At 40.5% G+C, this 22,689-nt stretch overlaps 1 pseudogene; it reads right to left on the bottom strand.

Moving 5' to 3' along the window:
* LOC116870055 overlaps positions 1-22,689 on the bottom strand; it is a 147,723-nt pseudogene that overhangs the window by 36,746 nt on the left and 88,288 nt on the right.

Below are 22,689 nucleotides of genomic sequence, written 5' to 3'. Positions count from 1 at the left end.
GTTGTAACATCTGCAAAATGGAGATAACACTTCACGCTGCCTACCTCAGAGAGCGGTTAGAAGATTAGATACCAAGAAAGAAAATCCTCAAAGCCCTTTGAGTTTTTCATAAATATAAGACATGCAATGTAATAAAATACCAGCAGCCCTTTACAAAAGTCCTAAGATGCTCAAGGCTTGAGGAATAGGAAACAGACGCAGGCAATTCTGTGCAGCTGACGCCTCCCTGGCCGTAACATTTAAAATCACGCAGGCGATGGGCAATTCTGTCTCCAGCTTCCAGGGAAAAGGTGGGGAGTATACCTCTGATTCAGATCTACTTTGACAAACAAAACATCCAGGGAAAAGCAAAGCAAAACAAAACAAGGTGTTGTTCGGACAGATCGCCAAAAAGTTGGAAGAAGTGACGCTGACAGAAAGAATTCCAAATTCCCACCTCAAGGTCCAGTTCTACAAGACGACGGGGCCTTGACTACGGTTTCAGGCCCGGTCAAGTCTCATATTAAGGCAAACTGGTTCCACAGAGGAGTAAGTGTAATGACCCCCGACCATGAATAAATATTAAGGGCAGAACACAGGAATTAGAGTATTTTTAACCAATTGGTACTGGGAACAAAAGCCAAAATGGGCGGAACAAAGGCAGAGCGATCATGGGGGTGGACCTCGAGTGGAGCAACCAGAAGCCAGAGGACATCAGTGGCCCCCAGAAGCCAGAAGGACAAGGAACAGAGGCTCACCTGAAGAAAACAATCACTTCAAGACTCATAAAATAATTGGGAAAAGACCCGAAGAGACTCCAAATTATGGAACATTCGACATTGGATCTGTATCATTAGGCCCAGCACGTGTTGTGTGTCATGCATCACGTGAAGATTTTAAGACGACGAATACTGTCCTGTCCCAGGCCCTCAGCGTGCGTGAGCAGGCAGCACAGACACGATGAAGCAGAAGACAACGTGGTGAGGGATGAGATGAAGTACAGCCGGAGGGCTAAGGAAGGACGGGGAAGAAGTCGTTAATTCCAACATGGAAAAGTGAGGGACGGAAGGAGTTCAGGGGAGTTTCAGGGAATCTGACACTGGAACAGAGAACTGTACAACATGAACAACAGTCACCAAGTACAGGAGAGGGGAAGAGTGCATGCTGGGTCAGTTAATGGCAGCCCATGCCTCCCCAGATGTCAAGATACATCCTAGTTCACTGAAGCATCGCGGAGACCATCCAGGAGGCCCCGAGTGGCAACAGTGGGTGATATTTCTGAAAGGGGACTTGATATTTTCTGTCACTTGATATACGTGACTGAGGCCAATGGCCCAGGTACAAGTGAGGTGGATAAGGAGGCAGAGAAGCCAAAGGGCCAGGTAAGCTCAACCATGACTCAGGGATGCTGGGGAGCAGGGTTTCCAGGAGAAGGAGCCAGCCGACATTCGGTGGATAAAAGACAAGGTAATAGTCTGAATAATGGCCTCCGAACATAACAGGTCCTAATTCCTGGAAATGATACATGTTCCCTCCTGCGGCAAAGACTCTGCAGATGCAGTGAAAACACTTGAGATGGGGAGACTGTTTTGGATTAGCCAACTGAACCCTAAATGCACTGACAAGGATGCTCATAAGAGGGAGGCAGAAGGAGAAGACAGTGCGGTCAGGGAGGTAGATCCTGCCATGGAGGTACCACAGGACAAAGAATGTCAGCAGCCACCAGAAGCTAGAAAAGATAAGGAACAGATTCTCCCATTGGCCCCTGTAGGGAGTGTGACCCTGTATATACCTAAATTTCTACTGTATGAAGCCACTAAGTTTGCAGAAATTTGCTACAATGACCATAAGAAACAAGAAACAGGGAGCAAAGAGTTACTTCCCAAGTGCTTTTGGGAATCACAATTACCGGTCTTGGTACGAATGACTCAGATGGAAGGTACCTCAACTATCAAGAAGTTGAGGTCAAAGCTGGAGCTACATAGGAAGGCTAGATAACGATACTAAGTAACTGGCCAAAAATTAGGGAATGGGACCTGGGTAAAAGCCCCAAGTGAGTCAATACAAAACGGATGGAAGAACTGCAAATCATAACTACTAAACACTGACACACAAGGGAAGGAACTGGATCTAAATAGTAAAGAGACAAGAAGAGATACAGCAACTCAGAGATAACCACTGAGCACCCAACCTTCTGGCCTAGGATAGTCATGTAATTTTAAGTGCCCAGAGGGATGGAAAACAATTTACATGCAGGCTGTCACAATCAAGATGACTCAAGACTAGAACCATCAATCAAAGACTTCAGTGGACCCAGATATGGGACATGTATGGAAATGCAACATGGAATGCTAAGAAGCTGGCCACGTGCTCTTCAGTCAAGACATCAAACTCAGTGAGGACCATTTTAGGAGGAGGGTGGAGGCAAGGTGTGATGTCCACAGTGACCTATACAACCCAGTAAGAAGGTGACTGAAAGTGTCACAGTTGAAGATGATCACGATGACTGAAAGTGTCACAGTTGAAGATGATCACGGGCAGACAGAATAATGAGGGGATGGTGGCAGCTTGGTAAATATTTAGAGGACCAGGAGAGTTTCTTGCCCAGGGGAATGAGTGACCAGTAGAGCATGGGGCAGCAGCTGAAGGACAACACCAACCTCTGAACACCAGACTGAAAGGAAAAGGGTATAGTAGAACAGACAGAATGAGCATGTCTCTAGCTCCACTGAGCTCAAGGGACTGGTGGGTCATGCGAGGGCTGACAGCCAAAAGCCAACAGAACGCTGGGCTCCGAAGCTCAGAATGTTCAAAACGTTTGCACATGTGACAAAGTTAGGTCATGTGCTCTTTCGTCTTCTCCCTCCCGATCCACTACCACGAAAGGAATCCAAAAAGGATCACAAACATTTTAATATCCAAAACCAACACTCATGAACTGTTCTCATACCACGCACTTGTAAGAGAAGTCTCACTCTGGCAGCGCATGAAGTAAATGAGTTTTCAAAGAAGAGTGGAAAAGAATTCTTACCATTAGCCTTTTCCCTTTCCTGCCAGGTTTGAGGACATTTGGTGGAAGGGACAAGAGAGAACAGCAATCTGTCAATCGGGGCCGGGAAGAGGATGTTCGGTGGTGATCCGGGATTGACCAGATGATGGAAAAGACGGCCCATTTGTTAAATCCGCATCAAGTTGGACACTGCTGGAGCAGTAAATGCAGATCCTACAAAGAGGAAAAAACAAAAACAAAAAAACTATGTTCACTAACATGGACCACCTGGGAAAAGAAAGGGGGAAAAAAGACATGGATTTATCTGCAAAAGAAAACGTATGCTTACCAGGAGCACGTGCACATGCGCGCGCGCGCGCACACACACACACACACACAAGATTCACTTGTGCCCTACAGCTGTAGAGGCTATACTCCTCCTCACCAAAATGCTCCAGTGCCCAGGGCTCTGGGCAGAATACAACCAGCTCCCCCTGCTAGCCCAAGACTCATCGGGATGAGTACGGGATGGAAAGGCTTTGGAACTTCTCAAACACATCACAGCTTCTGATTTTAATAGCCAACTCTCAGGAAAAATCCTAAACCAAAGAACTTGGAAATACTTCAGAGATGAAGTTGGGCTTATACAGCGAATATACTTCTCAAAATAGTTCAAAGAGAGACATCTAACAAGCAAAAGTCACCCTAAAAGATCAAGCTCAATTTTATGGTCAATAATGACATCTGTGGAATTCCACTATGAAAATAAATTATGGCTACCTAACAATTTCATTTTAGTCACTAATGCCAGAAGAAAAAATAAAATAAAAGTGGAGTCAACAACAGGTACGTAGTCTTGTATTTTTAGTGCCTAGCCCTCCATGACACTGACAATGACAATAACATTTTCATATATGTTTTTAAGGTTTCTTAAGCCCCTAAACATGGGGAGCTTCATGTCAAAGAGCCAAAGAAGGTTCTGAAACTAGGAAAGTAAATCAAACATTCTCTTGGGTTGTTCTCAGCCCCTGGTAAGGAACACAAAGCCAGGAGTCACTTCTACAACTGCAGACGCTGAGAGTTCTGACGCTTGTCATTAATGGCAAGGGCAATGATACGGTTTCTGTATAGGTATCAACAACACCTGTAACAATCAAGTCCTATCTTCCCGTTGAAGATGTCGCAGCCATCATATTACACACAAAAACACAGTACTGCTCTCCTATCTCACTTCCTCCTCCACCTGCTGGAACCCGCTAAAACTAGAAGGAAAACCACTTTCTTAAATTTAAAAAAAAAAAAAAAAGATGTCTAACATTTATATGAATTTATTTAGTCATAATGGCCAACATTTATTTAATATTTATGATGTACCTGGTCCTATTTAAAGCCCGTAAATATCCTCACAAAACTAAATGCAGTAGGTACTGTTATCACCAAGCCCACTTTATGGAAGGAGAACCCAAGGCACAGGGGAAGTGAGGTAGTCACCCAAAATCACATCCTTAGGATGTTGTGGGGCGAGGACTTGGATCTAAGCAGAGGATTCCAGTGTCCCACACTCAATCCGTATGCTCAATACATGTGCCAACACCACATCTCCTATTTAAAAAACAATAAAAAAGTAAACTATTGTTTAAAGACAGTAAACACTGTCTATGACCTAAGTGTTTTTTGATTATTTCAAATATCTCCAAGAGTACCAGATACAAACAAACCAAAATAGCCACACACACATATAGACACACACACGCAGATTTTCTGAAGACAGTTTAAATAAAAAAGATTCCACTTGGATGTAGAAACTTTGGACTGTTTAGGGTGACAAAAAATAATGAAATGAGCCGTACTGAAAGACAAATTGTAAGCATCCACTCCCTAAAAAAGCGATTCTCCTAAAAGACATGCTTATCTACATTTTAGAGTTTGGAGTAAATACAGTGTTGCTTCTAAGATAACTTCGGGATTTATTTTGCACTTTATACTCTCCTAATCTTCCCCCCATCATCCCTGATTGCAATCTAAATCTGAGTTTAAAAGAATTACACAAGATCCAGCACAGAATCATGATCATACAGGTTGAAACATCAATTTTTAATGAAAGTTGTCATGTATTTATGAAAAATAGATTTTAACTGAAGCCCTTCACTTGTAACAATCCAATTAATTGTATTTTTGATTCTCCTAACATTTCTCTGGATCAAATGCTCTCAATTGGCTAGTTTTTTCTAAGACATTTATTTGCTGCCTTATTTCAAAACTTAAAGGAGAAAATGCCTCCAAACATAGTTATTGAAAGGCAGAGAAAAAAAGCAACCAAGGATTTTATTGAAGAAATGCAATTTTCCATATGTTCTATTTCAAATATGGACAGAGGAGGAAATGATTTTCGGATCCAATCTTGCATGATCCTGTGATAATCCAGAATTGATAATACAGAATACAAGTATTAGATCACATGGCTCTACCAGGACAAATCCAAATGGAGTTTTAGAAGTGGGGTGCTAGGAATAGCATTAAAAGTTTTATCAACAGCTACTGGAGAGACTGGAAACCACCATAGCCCCACCATACCCTTATCCATTAAACTAGGTTCTAGAGAGTCCTTCCTTCAACAACACAGTGGGTGTGGGGGATAAAACAGGAAATGTGGATGGCCATGTTTTTCTCTTTCAGATTATACACCCTCCAAGAGCACTTAATACCCACTGTAATGCCAATGTAGTTGGATAAATACAATCGACAAGGAAAGAGTCTTTTAAACTCAGTGCCAATGAGAACAACAGAAGCCAAAAACTAGTCATTAAAAAAAAAAAAACCTGAATTTATTAAAATATACCTTGAAATTAGTTCTTCTAAGTGACTTTGGGATTCCATAAAATCTAGGGATTTCTCTGTACTTTAAAAATCTTAGGGGTAGGGCACCTGGGTGGCTCAGTGGGTTAAAGCCTCTGCCTTCAGCTCAGGTCATGATCCCAGGGTCCTGGGATGGAGCCCCACATCGGGCTCTCTGCTCGGCGGGGAGCCTGCTTCCTCCTCTCTCTCTCTCTCTCTCTCTGCCTGCCTCTCTGTCTACTTGTGATCTCTGTCAAATAAATAAATAAAAATCTTTAAAAAAAAAAAAAAAACTTAGGGGTACATGGGTGGCTCAGTCAGTTAAACATCTGACTCTTGGTTTCAGTTCAGGTCCTGATCTCAACATCCTGAGATCAAAGCACCATATCAGGCTCCACACTCAGCAGGGCATCTGCTTGAAATTTTCTCTATCTCTCTCCCTCTGCCCCATTTCCTGCTCCTGTGAACTCTCTAAATAAATGCGTAAATAAAATATTTTTAAATCAGTCAACCAATCAATCAATCAAGCTCTTAGCTGCTTAGAGCTATGCCTACAAAAATTAAAAACAGCAGACCGACTTAAGAGGTCATATTTTCATATTATGGTCCACTTCGGAAATGTTTCTTAATGCCTCATCCCAACACAGAACAATCTAAGACCATCTTTTCCAAACAGCATAAAACAGAAAATTAGCACACAGGGTAGCTGGTCGTGGGTTCTCTACAGGAAACAAAGATTCTGTGCTCCAAGTGGGAGACCATAACATGCTATGATCCTTCCTCCTGGGAATGCACCACATACACGAGTAAATTTAAGACTCTGGGAAGTCCGCAGTCAATTTGTGAAGTGCCCACATTTGTATGATCAAAGAATGTATTTCACCTAATACTTTACAGGGGATCAAGAATTCAGTTTCATAAACATTGTTCTAGATTTCTAAGCTTAGCATTAAATGTACAGATCCATCCCCAAATTACCCTTAGTCGTAACATACAGTCACAACTCCGATGAGCAAAGTAGATCTCACATCTCAAGACTCCCTCACAGAAAATTCTCCTCCAGTGAAATTAAGGTCTTCATTTGCCCCATGATTTTGTTCAGACCATTCCCAACTGTAGAATTTCTGCCTTCAATCATTTCATTCAATTTAATCCCCCAAATCCCTCCTATGTCTCTTCCACATAATGTCATCTGTTCTTTCCCCTGAATAGGTTACCCCAAAAAAAAGAGCACATTCTTGGGACTACCTACTACCTGTATTATGAGTATCTTTACTCTATATTTACTATATATATATTTACTATACATATTACCTGTATATTTATTATACAGATATCTGGTCACCCAACTACCTAAGGACTGGCTAAGACTAAGCTCTAAAAGCTCTTCATTTTTTTTTTTTTTTTACTGTACTTAACATTGCCCCAACAGAACAGATACCCTATATGTAGATGTTGATGGGTTAGAAAACCCTTTGAGTAGCCACTCAAATTTTATTGCAAAGCTACACATGGTTTCAAGCCTTAGTTAACAGACGGACACTAGAATGACTCAAAACACTTAATTGTGCTTATTTTTATTCTCCAGAAAATCTTTTGGCATGGCTTAGGTATTACCAAAAGCATATCAACAACTTAGGTCTACAAATGGACATCTCAAAGGAATTCCTTAAAAATGACTTAATATACATGGAACATGCTCAGACCTTTAAAAAAAAAAAAAAAAAAGAGGTAGTAGCATCGGGATTTCCATCCCCTTTGGGATCCTTAAGTCCATTCCCTACTCTCTACTCTGTACATCAAAATCCATAACTTCAGATATAGTTATTGTATATACACAGATCTTGTTTTATTCCCTATCCACGATATCCACACGTATTTCTCCCTTTCAGGGGACCTCGGGTGACACAAGCCCGGCTAAAGATGTAGCAAGGATATGCCCATCTCTACAGAAGAAATAAGTTCACTTGTAGCACTATCCAATTTTAGCAAGTCAAACCAGGGAAACTCATTGATCTCTGAGGTGCAGAGGATGCTCAAAGAATACTGGATTTCAAAGTAACTGGATAATATACCTGGAGAGAATATAACACGTATTCACCAGGATGACATCTGAAAGCCACTCGGGAAAATGACCACCCTAATAATCAACTATTACATTTTCTTAACCAGGTAAAAAGATCAATATGCCATTAAATATAGACAGGCTGAAACACTGTAAAAGCCATTCATTATGTAATTCCAAAATCAGAATCACAGTACTGTGGCTTCCATTAAGGAGCATCCAAACTTACATGGGAAGCTGTAAGGATTGATTAAAAATCCTGGAGCATGTGATCTAGATGCAAACCCTGACTCCATTTCTTACTCGGATCTGACTGGGGGTAAATTCCTTCAGAGCTTCACAGAGTTTCCTCAACTGACAAATAGGGATAAAATAATGACCTATTCCATTACGTTGTTGCGAAGTTTCAATATGACCATCCCAGGACACACTGAGAACATTGCTTAGTACACAGTATACAATATATGTTAACACTATTACATTCCTATGAGCTAAGGAAAAGATTTACCCTGAGGGCGGGTAGCGCAATAACTAAGTTAGCACATAAACCTCCCTTATGCTGCCCTTAATGTTAGACCATGCTGTTATGTGGATTACTTACTGCAGAAGAAACAGAAAGGGATTGCTGTGGGGGGTTATTAGTAATAAATATTTGCAATCCCTAGGTCCTACCTACCACCTGCAGAGATGGTAAAATCAGAACTTTAAGCAAACATCATCACTAGGAAACTCACTAGGCAATCTAAATTACAACTCTGCTCTGACCTGTAGAAGTTATATGTTTGCACTACACTGTCATTAATTTACACACTGTCATTAATTTACACATATCTACTATGTTCTCACGTGGTTTTAGCATCACGTACAAAACTTTAAACATGAAAGAGATATATTTTTCTCTTTCCTTGATGAAAGGAAAGTCACAGAAAAAACTTTTGTTTTAATGGTTCTTTCATTTAATGCATTAATGAATGCTTTGTGCAGAAAAGGGGGAGCATACATTTTCATCTTATTACAGCTGAAAAACTCTTAACAATACATTCACAAGTTCTCCCATTATGAATAAATGTAAATTACTTTACCAAAGTCTTAATAGGTGTCATTTGAGGAAAGATCTCAAATTCAAACCTCCTTGGTAACATTTTCAGTTATTATTTATTCCATCTTTCCCCATCTCTATTTCTTGGATTTTCTTTTAAAGAATTTTAAGTAATCTCTATATCCAATGTGGGGTTCAAACTTACAACCCTAAAATCAAGAGTCTCATGCTCTATTGCCTGAGCTAGCCAGTGGCCCTGGATTTATTTATTTATTTATTTATTATTTTTAAGTAAACTCTATGCCCAACACGGGACTCAAACTCACAATCCCAAGATCAAGAGTCAAGAATTACATACTCTCCTCACTGATGGAGCCAGGAACCCCACACCTCTATATCTTAATTCTTTCCCATGGCTCACTATCCCTCAAGATCATATTTTTTTTTATCTTTAAATCTCATACTTCCTTCAAGTCTTAACTTGGTTGTAGTAAATGTGTATAAATTTTCAGTACTGTGGGTCGCTTTCTACAAGTCTCATTTCTCCCCTTTTCCTTTGAGAAGAATTGCTCGTTGGTGTTTAATGCTGACATAAAGTGGAAATGACAGTGTAAGCGGCAAATGAAATCCAGCTTCAAAGCAGCTTGTTCAAGCCAATGCTCTCCATGAGGACATGGTCTCCCCTCCACAGATGGGAAGACTTAATTTCCACTCACTGTATTCTCCCCACCACAGGGTTAAGGAACAAAACAGATTAAATGGTAAACATGCAAAATGAAAACAGTTTTGGATTATGGCCTACATTGAAAATTTTCTCATTATACATATAACATATAAAGCATAAGTTCTCATTATATTTGTAATGACACATGCAATGAAATGTAAGTATTTATTCACATATAGAGAACCCAAAGCAATTTTACATCTTCTGTAATGAAATCTTGTGGTAATTCTATTATTTAAGAAAATGAAATTCTGAAATTTTATATTGGTCTTATTAGCACCTTCTTAGTATTATAAAGCCACCTGAGTTTTGCAGGATGCCTGTGTGCCTTGTATACCAATGCCCTAAAGGGCCCAGAAATCATATAAATCCGTACTTTGTGCTATCGTGGCTATTTCTACATGGTAATATTTCTTAGAGGTAATCAGCAATATGTTAACTTTCCAAACAATGTTTGCTTTAAAAGACCTTGGTATTTTTACTTGGACGTAGAGTTACAGTTCGCTTAAAAGTGAGCATAAGATCATTCAGCTAAGTTTCTCCCTGAAAACACAGATCAACCCCAGCAGCACCCTTTCCAGAATTTGATATAAAACTGGTTTCATCTTTGAATCCACCTAAAAGTGGGATTAGTTAATGAAGAACTAAAAAGGACACAGACACCGTTTTATCTGAATAGCAGTATAAACACGGGAGCTCAGCCTTAGCAATGAGGCTCTGCCAGGTAGGTGGGGAAGGGTGGTCAGTGCGCTCTGACTGTCTCTTGCCCCCTCTGCTTTCCTGTCTAAGGGCTGCTGGCTCCATTTGCTCACTCTACAAACACAGGACCCCACATATGGCCTGCGGACCTGCTGGCAGCTAAATGGAACAGGTCTGACACCACTTCACCTTTCTTTACAGAGGTCACTGACCTCAATTTTCATAATGAATCACTTTAGAAATGACTTTGTTTCTAAATACTCCCGAAGAGGTCAGATTTGTCTGAGATAGCTCTTCCGGTACTTAAAACTCACCCAGAGGGCCAGCTGTAGGTCAGATTGCCTGTTCCCCTGTCTTCCTCCAGGACACCTGCAAAATGACCTCCCAAATCCTCTCCAACTCCCAAGTATCCAATGGAGCTTAACCTCGTCCTTCCCACATACCCAAGGATCCCTCACTACAGACACTCACCTATCCCAGCTTTCTTCCTCTGTGCTACAGCGGATCAGCATTCCTTAAACTTCAAAAATGCACAAAAGTCCACTCATCCTCCCGTTTTAACACTTTCTTTTTTAAATTAAATGCTCAAAGTATGAATCCAAACACCACTACAGAGTAACTCCTTAAGTATAGTACTGGCTTAAAAACACACACACAGATCAATGGAACAGAATAGAGAGCCCAGAAATAGACCCTCAACTCTATGGTTAACTAATCTTCGACAAAGCAGGAAAGAATGTCCAATAGAAAAAAGACAGCCTCTTCAATAAATGGTGTTGGGAAAATTGGACAGCCACATGCAGAAAAATGAAATTGGACCATTTCCTTACACTACACACGAAAATAGACTCAAAATGGATGAAGGACCTCAATGTGAGAAAGGAATCCATCAAAATCCTTGAGGAGAACACAGGCAGCAACCTCTTCGACCTAAGCCGTAGCAACATCTTCCTAGGAACATCGCCAAAGGCAAGCGAAGCAAGGGCAAAAATGAACTATTGGGATTTCATCAAGATCAAAAGCTTTTGCACAGCAAAGGAAACAGTTAACAAAACCAAAAGACAACTGACAGAATGGGAGAAGATATTTGCAAACGACATATCAGATAAAGGGCTAGTGTCCAAAATCTATAAAGAACTTAGCAAACTCAACACCCAAAGAACAAATAATACAATCAAGAAATGGGCAGAGGACATGAACAGACATTTCTGCAAAGAAGACATCCAGATGACCAACAGACACACGAAAAGGTGCTCCATATCACTTGGCATCAGGGAAATACAAATCAAAACCACAATGAGATACCACCTCACACCAGTCAGAATGGCTAAAATTAACAAGTCAGGAAATGACAGATGCTGGCGAGGATGCGGAGAAAGGGGAACCCTCCTACACTGTTGGTGGGAATGCAAGCTGCTGCAACCACTCTGGAAAACAGCATGGAGGTTCCTCAAAATGTTGAAAATAGAACTACCCTATGACCCAGCAATTGCACTACTGGATATTTACCCTAAAGATACAAACGTAGTGATCCGAAGGGGCACGTGCACCTGAATGTTTATAGCAGCAATGTCTACAATAGCCAAACTATGGAAAGAACCTAGATGTCCATCAACAGATGAATGGATAAAGAAGATGTGGTATATATACACGATGGAATACTATGCAGCCATCAAAAGAAATGAAATCTTGCCATTTGAGATGATGTGGATGGAACTAGAGGGTATCATGCTTAGTGAAATAAGTCAATCGGAGAAAGACAACTATCATATGATCTCCCTGATATGAGGAAATGGAGATGCAACATGGGGGGTTAAGGGGGTAGGAGAAGAATAAATGAAACAAGATGGGATTGGGAGGGAGACAAACCATAAGTGACTCTTAATCTCACAAAACAAACTGAGGGTTGCTAGGGGGAGGGGGATAGGGAGAAGGGGGGTGGGGTTATGGACATTGGGGAGAGTATGTGCTATGGTGAGTGCTGTGAAGTGTGTAAACCTGGCGATTCACAGACCTGTACCCCTGGGGATAAAAATATATTATATGTTTATAAAAAATAAAAAGTAAAATAAAATTAAAAAAAAAAAAATCAAGACCGGCACCAGGAAAGAGAGCTAACATGCATCACGCCCAGCGTGTGTTACATGCGGGTCTTTACCTACATTTTCACACTCAGTCTCACAACTCAGAGGGATGCGAAATCACCACAAGTGATGCTGCTGTCGCAATTTAAATATTTACACACAGCTATTCCCCTGCGTCGGCACATTCAAGCTACTGTTCCCCAAAATGTCATTAGCATGCTCTGGCACGGAAAGGCAGTATTGAGGCTCAGTAGGATATTATCCAAGCATTCATCTGTAATTGACATGTGGTATTGAACAGATAGCAGAATATTTAAGACACATGCAAGAATAGAGAATTGTTAAAAAAAAAAAAAAAATATATATATATATATATATATATATGCACTCCATCAGTCTGCCAGGATGGCCAAAACAAAATACACAGACTGGGTGTCATCAACAATGGAAATGGATTGTCTCATGGAGCTGGGGGTCCAAGATCAAGGTGTCTGCAGGGCTGGTGTCTTCTGAGGTGTCTCTCCTCGACACACATACAGCTCCCCTCTTGCTGCCTCTGTCTCATGGTGGTCCCTGTGGTTTTGCTTCCCTGGTATCCCCTTTGTGTGTCCAAATTTCCACTTCTTAGAAAGACACCGGTCAGGTAAGATTAGGGCCCAAACTAAAAACCTTATTTTAACTTGGTATCTCTTTAAAGACCTCGTCTCCAAACAAGGTTACATTCTGAGAAACTAGGGGTTGAGACATCAACACTTGAATTTGGAGGAAGGTGGGAACACAGTTCAAACCATAACTGACACCCCTAATTCCCAATCTACACCAGTTCAAGAAACTGTACACTGGCCCTCCCAGGTCATGACGCTTGTCCTGGAGGGGCAACCACTCCAATGGTTTTTGTTTTCCATTTCTTGATCATTTTACCATCTTTGATGTTTCTAAAACCATCCTTTTTTTCTCTACCAGAACCACTTAAAGCAGTAAATCAGCCTCTGAGGAATGCTATAGCTGCATCTCCCAGTCTTTGATACATTGGTTATATATAATTAACACTTCAAAATACATTCTTTGGCCCATGGGTTATTTAGAAGTGAGTTGTTTAACTTCTAAACATGGTGGAATTTTCTAGATGGCTTTCTGTTACTAACATCTAACTTAATTTTGCTGTTGTCCAAGAACATATACTTTGTATGATTTCAATCCCTTTTACATTAGAGAAATGTGTCTGATGCATATGGTCTTCACGTTAGGATAATGCTAGTAGTAGCATACTTTAACAGCTGCATTCACTGTGGCTACGTGAATTAAAAACATCAGTCACTTACAGGAATGCTTAAGTAAACAGAAGCAAGCAAAACACAAAACTTCATTAGGTGGAAGTTTGGTTGCTACTTGAGGAAAATAGACAAAGTATTTTTAGTTGCACAAATATGTCTTATCTTAGAATTATAAAAAGTTTTAAAATAAACCATACAATTTCTAAAACTAAATATTAATTGCTCTACTTCTATGAGAGAAAATTAGGTGTTATTACTAGATCAAATAACTACCTTAAAAGTTACCCTGAGGCAAACTGAACTAGAGTAGGATTTGAGATTTTTTTTTAAAGGACTATCCAGAAAATGACTGTCCAATACCAAGGTTTACCTATCAAATTTATATAAAATAAAACTGTAAACCTTTTCTTCAAAAACTTCCAAATATAAGAGAAACAGGCCTACAAGACTAGTTTATTTCTAAAAAGGGTGTTACCTTTAAAATATAGCAAAACTAAATAAATAAATAAAATTTTAAAAATGTCGCAAAACTTCTAAATATGAAGAACACCTAACACTTAGGGTCTTTCTTTAGCAAAGACGATGTAGTCAAGTACGGTTCTCCCAAAGCTATTTTTTTTTTAAAGATTTTATTTTTATTTATTGGACAGAGAGAGAGATCACAAGTAGGCAGAGAAGAGGCAGGCAGAGAGAGAGGAGGAAGCAGGCTCCCCGCTGATCAGAGAGCCCGATGCGGGGCTCGATCCCAGCACCCTGGGATCATGACCTGAGCCGAAGGCAAAGGCTTAACCCACTGAGCCACCCAGGCGCCCCCTCCCAAAGCTATTTAAACAGCAAGATTCAGAAGTAAACCTTATGCACATGAGTTCCTAGTCAAGGATTTAACCCACATAATGTAAGTTCTATTAATCAAAGCACCAAGGCAACATTCTGGAAGGAAGGGCTAGAAATGCCCTGAGGTTTTTCAGCCTGGGGATAAACAGGAACTGAAAGCAGCATAAAGGTTTCCTGATGGCTTTTTAGCACACAGCTAAGGAGAGAGGATTCCTAATGTCCAATTTTCAAATTTCTCTAAAAATGAATTTTGGTAAATACTATGGAAACATCATGATTAGGGCCCAAAGTAGAGCATGCTAACGACTCGTATGTTTGCAATCACCTTTTAAAGTAAGCCTCTGCAGATGCACCTTCTGGGCTGCCGCCTTCCAGCATGCTATTAGTAATACTGTGTACACAGAGCTGGTGGCTTGACTGTGCTCCTACTGGTTCAAACATTCCTCGGGTGAGCCTGTGTTAATGAAAAATTCTCCTTTCCAAAGATTCTTTTGGACCATTCTTACAGAAACCTTGTATCCAAGCCAGCAAACGGCCTCATGCAGATCTGAAACTGTACATTTTTCAGGCATTACACTAGATTTTCTTATACCGTTCCCTATTAAAATGGTTTAAATTCCAGACCAAGCCTTGGGAAACAGAGCAGACATGATCTTGAGCCTTTCTACAGCATCTGGCGATGGGGCAAGAGCACTGAAAGGAACAAACAGAAGTATACCGTTTTCAACTCTTAGGTTGGAGAAGCAAATTGATCCTTACTATGGGAACAAGGAGTAAAGCCTTTTGTTATCATCCAGTGTGAAACGTTCTTAGGACAATTTTGATTTTACAAAATTGTGTTTTGCCCTTAGCCCGTAGGTATTTCCCTCCTGCATTCTGGATTAATCCACCTTTATAGCTAAGTCCTGTCAAAATGACAAAGGAGAATTGATTTCTTCTGGTGAGGTATCCTTATCAATGGAAGCTTGTGTGCATTGATTGATGGGGTGTTAGAGGAAAGAACCATTAATTGATTTATAATAAATAAAGCACAATCTCCACTTATGACCAGTGATTGATAAAGGCAGCTTTTTCTTCATTGGTAAATTTCTTCATACTTAAAATGTATGAAAGCCGTCCAACTCAACCATCACTCAACTCATTAATGTAACGGCTTTATTCATACAATTCCCACAGACATGGCCCAGATGAAAGGTCGCTCAGCATGGTCATCCTATTAAAGAAGTAAAAAATTTTAAAGTCAAATGGAAAATGTCATTGAAAGTTACAACGTGGCGTAACAGAAACCCCTGTGGGTCTGCAATCGGGTGATCTAAATTCAAGTTCCAGCTTGCCCTTTATTAAGTATTTTATGAAAGTGGTCTGGGTCTTGGTTTTCTCCTTTTCAAAATTTGCACGTGCCTCCACCTTGCAGAATCATTGTAATAAATGAACAATACATGAAAAATGTCTGCTACATAGCATAAAGAACTAAATACCCCAGCGTTCCTTGTATTACTGTTTAGAGCAAAACTTTTAGGGCAATACATTTCTCATTTACACACGTTCACATTAACAGAGCCAAGTAAAGGTTCCACTGAATGGACTCCTCTGACACTCTTCATCACTTAGGGGAGAAAAAAAAAAATTCCAACTTTTTTTCAAAAATAAAATCATGTGATTACAGTATTCTTCATACACTGCCTTTCACGTTGGTGGTTTTGCTTTCATAAAGACAGCAACACTAGATTTTTAAATGCATTTATAATATTTAGGAATACCTTCTGAATTTCTTCTAATTACTTGGATGTCAACTATTCTGATTTATAATAGTAAACACACCTTATTGCAACTAAGGGTGTAGGACAACCTGTGCAAAAATGAGACGAGGCACCAGAAAGGCAAGGTGTATGTGACCTGGGCTCAAATAAAAGTTAATTGCTCTTAAATATCCCTTCTTATAAATACTGATGGAGAAACAGAATTGATGCCAGACGACTAAAGATGAGGAAGACCAAAGATCCCACTGTCAAAAAGACAGGGAAGAAAAAGAGAGAGAGAAAATCCCAGTAATACACTCCACCCGCACACTTACTGGTAGACGAGACTCTTGGCAAACTGTTGAAAGAATGGTTTGTGACAACTCAGAAAAGAAAGCAACACTCCTGACACACAGTGTGGGTTCAATAGGGACAAGACAAACCTCATTTTCTTCTCTGACAAGGCTACTGGCCTGGCACATCAGGGAAGTACACTGAACAAAATACACTTGGACTTGAGTAAGCGACCGGACAAAGGCTCTCGTGACAACTTAAAGGACACGGTATAAAAATATGTGCTGAATGGTAGGGTACTTCGTGAAACCAATAAACAGTTGATCCAAAATGGCATCAACCTCCACTCGATGCTATGATCTTCCGTGGAAGATGCCCAGAGATAGGGTTTTTTTGTCCTTGCCCCTTCCGCTACATCATTTTTAATCTTTTTTTTATGTTCGATGATAATATATTAAAAGTAGTTTCAGGTGTACAACACAGTGAGTCAACAATTGTGTACACTGTGAAATACCCAATACTATGCTGTATTACATACAATGTTTTTATAATTTTATTTTTTATTTAAATTCAATTAGCCAATATATAGTACATCATTAATCTCATACATAGGGCTCAACAATTTATCAGCTGCCAGTAACACTGGGTGTTCTCCACAACATACAATATTATTGACTCTATCCCCTAATGTTGTATTTTCCTTCCTGTGATTTCATTTATAAATGGAAGTTTGTTCCTCTTAACCCTCTTCAGCCATGTCACCCATCCTGCCACCCCTCTCTCCTTTAGCAACCACCAGTTTGCCCTAAATAGGTGTCAGTTTCACTTTGTTGTGGTTGCTGTTTTGTTTTACTACCATCGACGTTTAAGTGAAATCACATTACATTTATCATTCCCTGTCTGGCTTAATTCACTTAGCACCTGGGTGGCTCAGTTGGTGAAGCATCCCACTTTTGGTTTCAGTTCAGATGGTGACGTCAGGGTCATGGAATCAGTCCCACGTCAGGCTCCACGCTCAGCACGGAGTCAGCTTCAGACTCCCATTCTCTCTCCCCACTCCCACCCACTCACTCCTCACGCTAATAAGTAAATACATTTTAAAAATAAACTCGTGGAAACAAATTCAGAATTCTAAGTTTTAGAGTTCAGTAGTGATTTATAAACTTAAAACATGCTCCCCATAGCCATAAAGAAATAGAATCCTTTTCATTCAAGTGATATAGCTTCTAGACTCCCTAACAGCATAGGAAGCACCAGTGAAAAGTCTATTATTGCTTAGAATGTAGAAAACCCAATGGCATCTCTGATACAAGGAGGTAGAAATGGTAACATCTCCCCAGGCTTTCAACTCACGGGGGCTGGGGCTAAAACCCTCTCCTTCCTCACTCCAGTGAAACTCCATCAGGAAACATCATCTCTCCTGTTCCTGCCCTGCCATCTGAGAGTCTGGTAAAACAAGAGGGAGAATCACAGAGGCAGTTGGCATCAAGACTGTGCAAATCCTGCAAAGGAGCCCACTCCTCATTCTCGTTCTGACCAAGTGCCAATCAAGCACAGACGCGCAAGATCAAAGGCAAGAGACACTCATCCAAGTCAACCAAATGGAGGGTTATGGCAGCCCACCATCACAACAGAAACCATGAGAACGTCTCCAGCTAATGAAGGAAAGATCCCTCTTTGAACATATGTTCGACTGCCTATGCCAGTAACTTCTACACTCGTCAAAGTGTACGTGCCCCTTGGCATCTAAATATCATACTATTGTTTCAACTTTCATCACACAGTTTTCTCCTTTCCAACCAATTCGCACCCACTGGAGTTTTTGCCTAATGAGATATTCAACTTCAGAACGTCTACAGACCACATTACATGCCAGATGGCAGCTTGCTCTTCTCATCTTAAAATGTGTCCCATCTTCCATTTCTGACTTGTCCCATGGTTTCCTTTGTCCCAACTTCCAGCGACCAACCACTAAAGGCAAAACTCACTAGGTGAACAGCCCTGGGGAGGGGCGGGGGCTAACATCAACACTCCCAAAGTCTAATAGTCCAGGGTTTGTGGTATTCTCCCACAAGATTTAGTCTAACAGCTTACACTGGAACAGTTTAAATACCTCCTGCCTGTGGCATGGCACCAGCGCCCGCCATATGTACACGTCCCACCCGCCAACCCATTTGATGCCAGTAAGAATCTGTAGATTAATGAAATTCTCTACCAGTGCAGCAGGCATGCCCACAGCTTTATTTCTTGTACCATGATATTAATGCATTTCAGGCTCCGAGTTTATGGCCTGTGATTTTTTTTTTTCTTCCTGGATGACTGAGTTACGCCCACCAAGACAACCTAACCTCCAGACAGCAACCCCAAGGGCAATGTGAGAAGGATTTTCTGATTATGTCATCGAACAGGAAACCTCATGGAGATTCTAGGATTAATGTATTTTCCACTGGAGCTGAAAGCAGGCAGGATGTAGTCACTACAAGGGAGAGAGGGAAGGGAAATGTTGGTATGGGTGGAGGTGGTGTCACGAATATGACATTTAAAGAAGTCACTCGCATTTATTCCCATTTTAAACCTCCAAGCAAATGAGGATTTTAAGACTTCAGTTGAATGTGGAAAGAAGCAAGTTATATAAGCACTGGATGGGAATGTACCCCACAAAGTGTTTCTTTAGACCACGGCACCATCTCTTGCTCCAGATGGCACGGAAACTAATTTATAAATGACACAAGTTCAATGGGTGTATGGCAGCTGTTCCGCCGCAGCTCTCTGGCCACCCACTTCAGTAGAACTGAGAGCTTTCAATCAACTCTTGTCTCTCAGAGGGCCTTCAAACAGCATCAGAACATGTGGACAATATGTTCCCAGAGAGGGCCTGGCCAAGTATGAAAGATTAGAAAATGGAGTTCAATGGAAATGGAGAATACAAATGCATGCCCATTTTCTCCAAAATCCAGAAGACGCAGTAGGGGGGTAAGAACAAAGAACTCCTGAGTTTTCACAACCAAACTTTGTCTGATCTCCTTTATCCTCCCCCTTTCTCATAGGTACTCACAAGCTTCACTCACACCAAATAAAGTGGGTAGAAGATTTTCTCAGGGCCCTTTTTAAAACCGTCGATATTGGGCTTGCCCCCTTCCCTTTGTTCATTCCTATCACCCCTACATTGAAAAAGCCTTTCAGCTCAACCATAAGCCAACTGCTACTTCGCAGCCTACAAGCACCCACTTTTGTGTTCCGAGCTTCCAGGCAACACAAACAAATCTTAAAGTCCACCACACTGCAAAATACACACGTTCTGCCCTTTTATTCAGGAAGGACGGCTCCTGCTCAGTTGCTACTCAAGTCTAGGTAAGTCATTTACAAAAACAGAAAGATGAATGGAGGGTGAATTATATTTAACTAAATTCTTAGAGTACCCCGAACTGATTTAGAAAACCAGTTGCAACCTAAGCGATTTGACGCTTTCAAAATGGCCGATTTCAAGCGCGGCAACCACAACAGGTAAGGTTACAATTTAAGCAGAGAAAAAACTTTTAGGATAGGAGATGTTGTAAAGCCATCTGGTGGACTGAATCCTTGGCGTGCATTCTTGGCTGACCACAGAAGCTAAGTGCTAACCTGACCAGGTCTGAACCGGATAGAACGTAAAGAAGGATAAATAGCGGCACCCTTCCTAAGCTCCCGAACTCAGGAAAATAAGATTATATTACTGGAGGCTCTAACCCATCCATCCATTCGAGTTTCAGTCCTCTCCATAACTAGATCTCCTAAAGGAGGGGGCCATCTAGGGCCGCCAAGGTAAGTAACAGTTTTGGCACCCTGACGATATCATGGGTTCTAGTGTTAAAAAAATTAAATAATAAAAATTTTAAAATTTTTTTAAAAACTTAATAAAGCACCAAACATCATATTAAGATTACAGCAAACAATTTTAAGTAAAGATGCTTGGAGTCACAAGAGATTCTGAAGAACCGCCAGTGCTAGTTGTAAACAAAATTATTCTCCATGTTCATCAGCAATTTCCTTTAAACCCTCAGACGTATGCTTCCCTAGTCATTTTTTATTGTCGCTGAGCTAATTTTGCAGTTTTTACATTATCTTTTATACATGTATCTACTCAATGGGAAAGAAGAATTAGCAAAAAATCATCAAATATCATGTGCTTGGAGGGAACAAGATCAAGAGAAACATTAAACCAATCAACTTCTGCAAAAAAAAACTTCCTTTTTTAAACACATATTTTCTGTACTTCCCGTTCACGAGAGACGAAAAATCAGAAGTAGAGAGTAGAGTTTGTTTCAAGTCGTAGAGGCATCTGGAGAGCTGAGCAGTTGATGCAGAGATCTGGCAAGTGTTAAAATTATTCTGAAGATCCTATAAGGATTAAATTTCATAGCAAAGAAATTTTATTCACTGAGCAAAATATCTCTAGTTAAACAAATTATTCAAAACCTAAGACTGAATACATTCAATAAAGCTGTCAAAGAACAAGGATCTGTTGTCTCTTTTCTTTGCCTCAAGGAACTTGGACAGACAGCCACCAGACAGTCTGCTGAACTCCCCGAGGCTCTCAAGGGTGAATTTCTGTAGGACAATCTGCAGACTACAAAATGGACTTAAAGCAGCTCTGTAACTTAAGACTCCCTGGGTTCGGATTTTATACCAAAGTCGTTTGAGTCTATGGCTGCTCCTTACCAGTTCACGCAGCACAGATACAACCAATCAAAACCAGCAGGGCAATGTATCTGATAAAATTATGGTTATTCAGAATAACAGATTCTGAGACAAGCTTTAGTGACGGCGGCCAGTGCTGTTACATATGCTGGAGCAAGTCACATAATGCAGAGCTGCTTATGTGCAATTAGAAATATCTGCCAGAACCTCCAAAGCACATTCTTCATACCATAACCTCTTCTGGCTGGAAGAGCTGGCTACCTTTTCTGGCAAGCACCCAATTCATAATGTTTTGAATCCAAATAAACAAATTATTAAAAGCAGATCATCACTACCCAACTTCCAGACTGAGCACAGAGCTACAGTAATCAAGACAGTGTGGCATTGGCAAAAGAACAGACAAACAGATCAATGGAACAGAATAGAGAGCCCAGAAATAGACCCACATAAAGACACACAACTGGTCTTTTTAACAAAGGAGCAAGAGGCAACGCAACGCAGAAAGGCGAGTCTTCTCAACAAGAGGGGCTGGAACAACTGGATATCCACAAGCAAAATAAAGTAAAATAAATCTAGGCAGACTTTACACCATTCATAAAAGTTAACTCAAAATGGGCCACAGGTCTAAGTTGAAAATGCAAGGGCACCTGGGTGGCTCAGTCAGTTAAGCATCTGCCTTCAGCTCCGATCACAATCCCAGGGTCCTGGGATGGAGCCCCACTTTGGGACTCCACAGGGAGTATGCTTCTCCCTCTCCTTCTGTGTGTTTGCTCTAAGTAAATAAATCAATCTTTAAAAAAATAAATAAATAAATTGAAAATGCAAAACTACATACTCCTAGTAGATAACACAGGAAAACAAAATCTACTTGATCTTGGGCATGACTATGACTTCTTAGACAACAAGATGAAATCCATGAAAGAACCGATGGGCCGGGCTTGACTAAACTTAAAAACTTATGCTCTTTGAGAGAAAATGTCACAAGAATGAGAAAACAAGTCACAGGCCAGGAGAAAATATCTGTAAAGGACATACCTTACAAAGGATTGTTATTCAGAATATACAAAGAATCCCAAAAACTCAATAATAAGGCGGCAATCTGCCAAAAATCATGACAGACCCATTATCAAACATGATGTGCAGATGGAAAATAAACATACGAAAAGATGATCTACATACGTCAATAGGAAATGCAAATTAAAGCAATGAGATACTACACATCTATTAAAACGGCCAAAATCTGGAACACCAAATGCTGTCAAGTATGTGGAGCAACATGAACGCTCCACTCACGGCTTAGAAGAATAAAGATTCCCTTACCATATGATTCAGCCATCATGCTCCTCAGTATTTACTCAAAGGATTTGAATACATTTAACCACATAAAAGCCTGCATACAGATGTTCATGGCAACTTTGCTCTTAATGGCCAAAACATGGAAGCAACCAAGATGTCCT

The sequence above is a fragment of the Lontra canadensis genome, unplaced genomic scaffold (genome assembly GCF_010015895.1).
Source record: "Lontra canadensis isolate GAN:19392208 unplaced genomic scaffold, GSC_riverotter_1.0 scaffold21, whole genome shotgun sequence".
In the NCBI taxonomy this organism is placed as follows: Eukaryota; Metazoa; Chordata; class Mammalia; order Carnivora; family Mustelidae; genus Lontra; species Lontra canadensis.
This window is presented reverse-complemented; position numbering and strand designations above follow the sequence as displayed.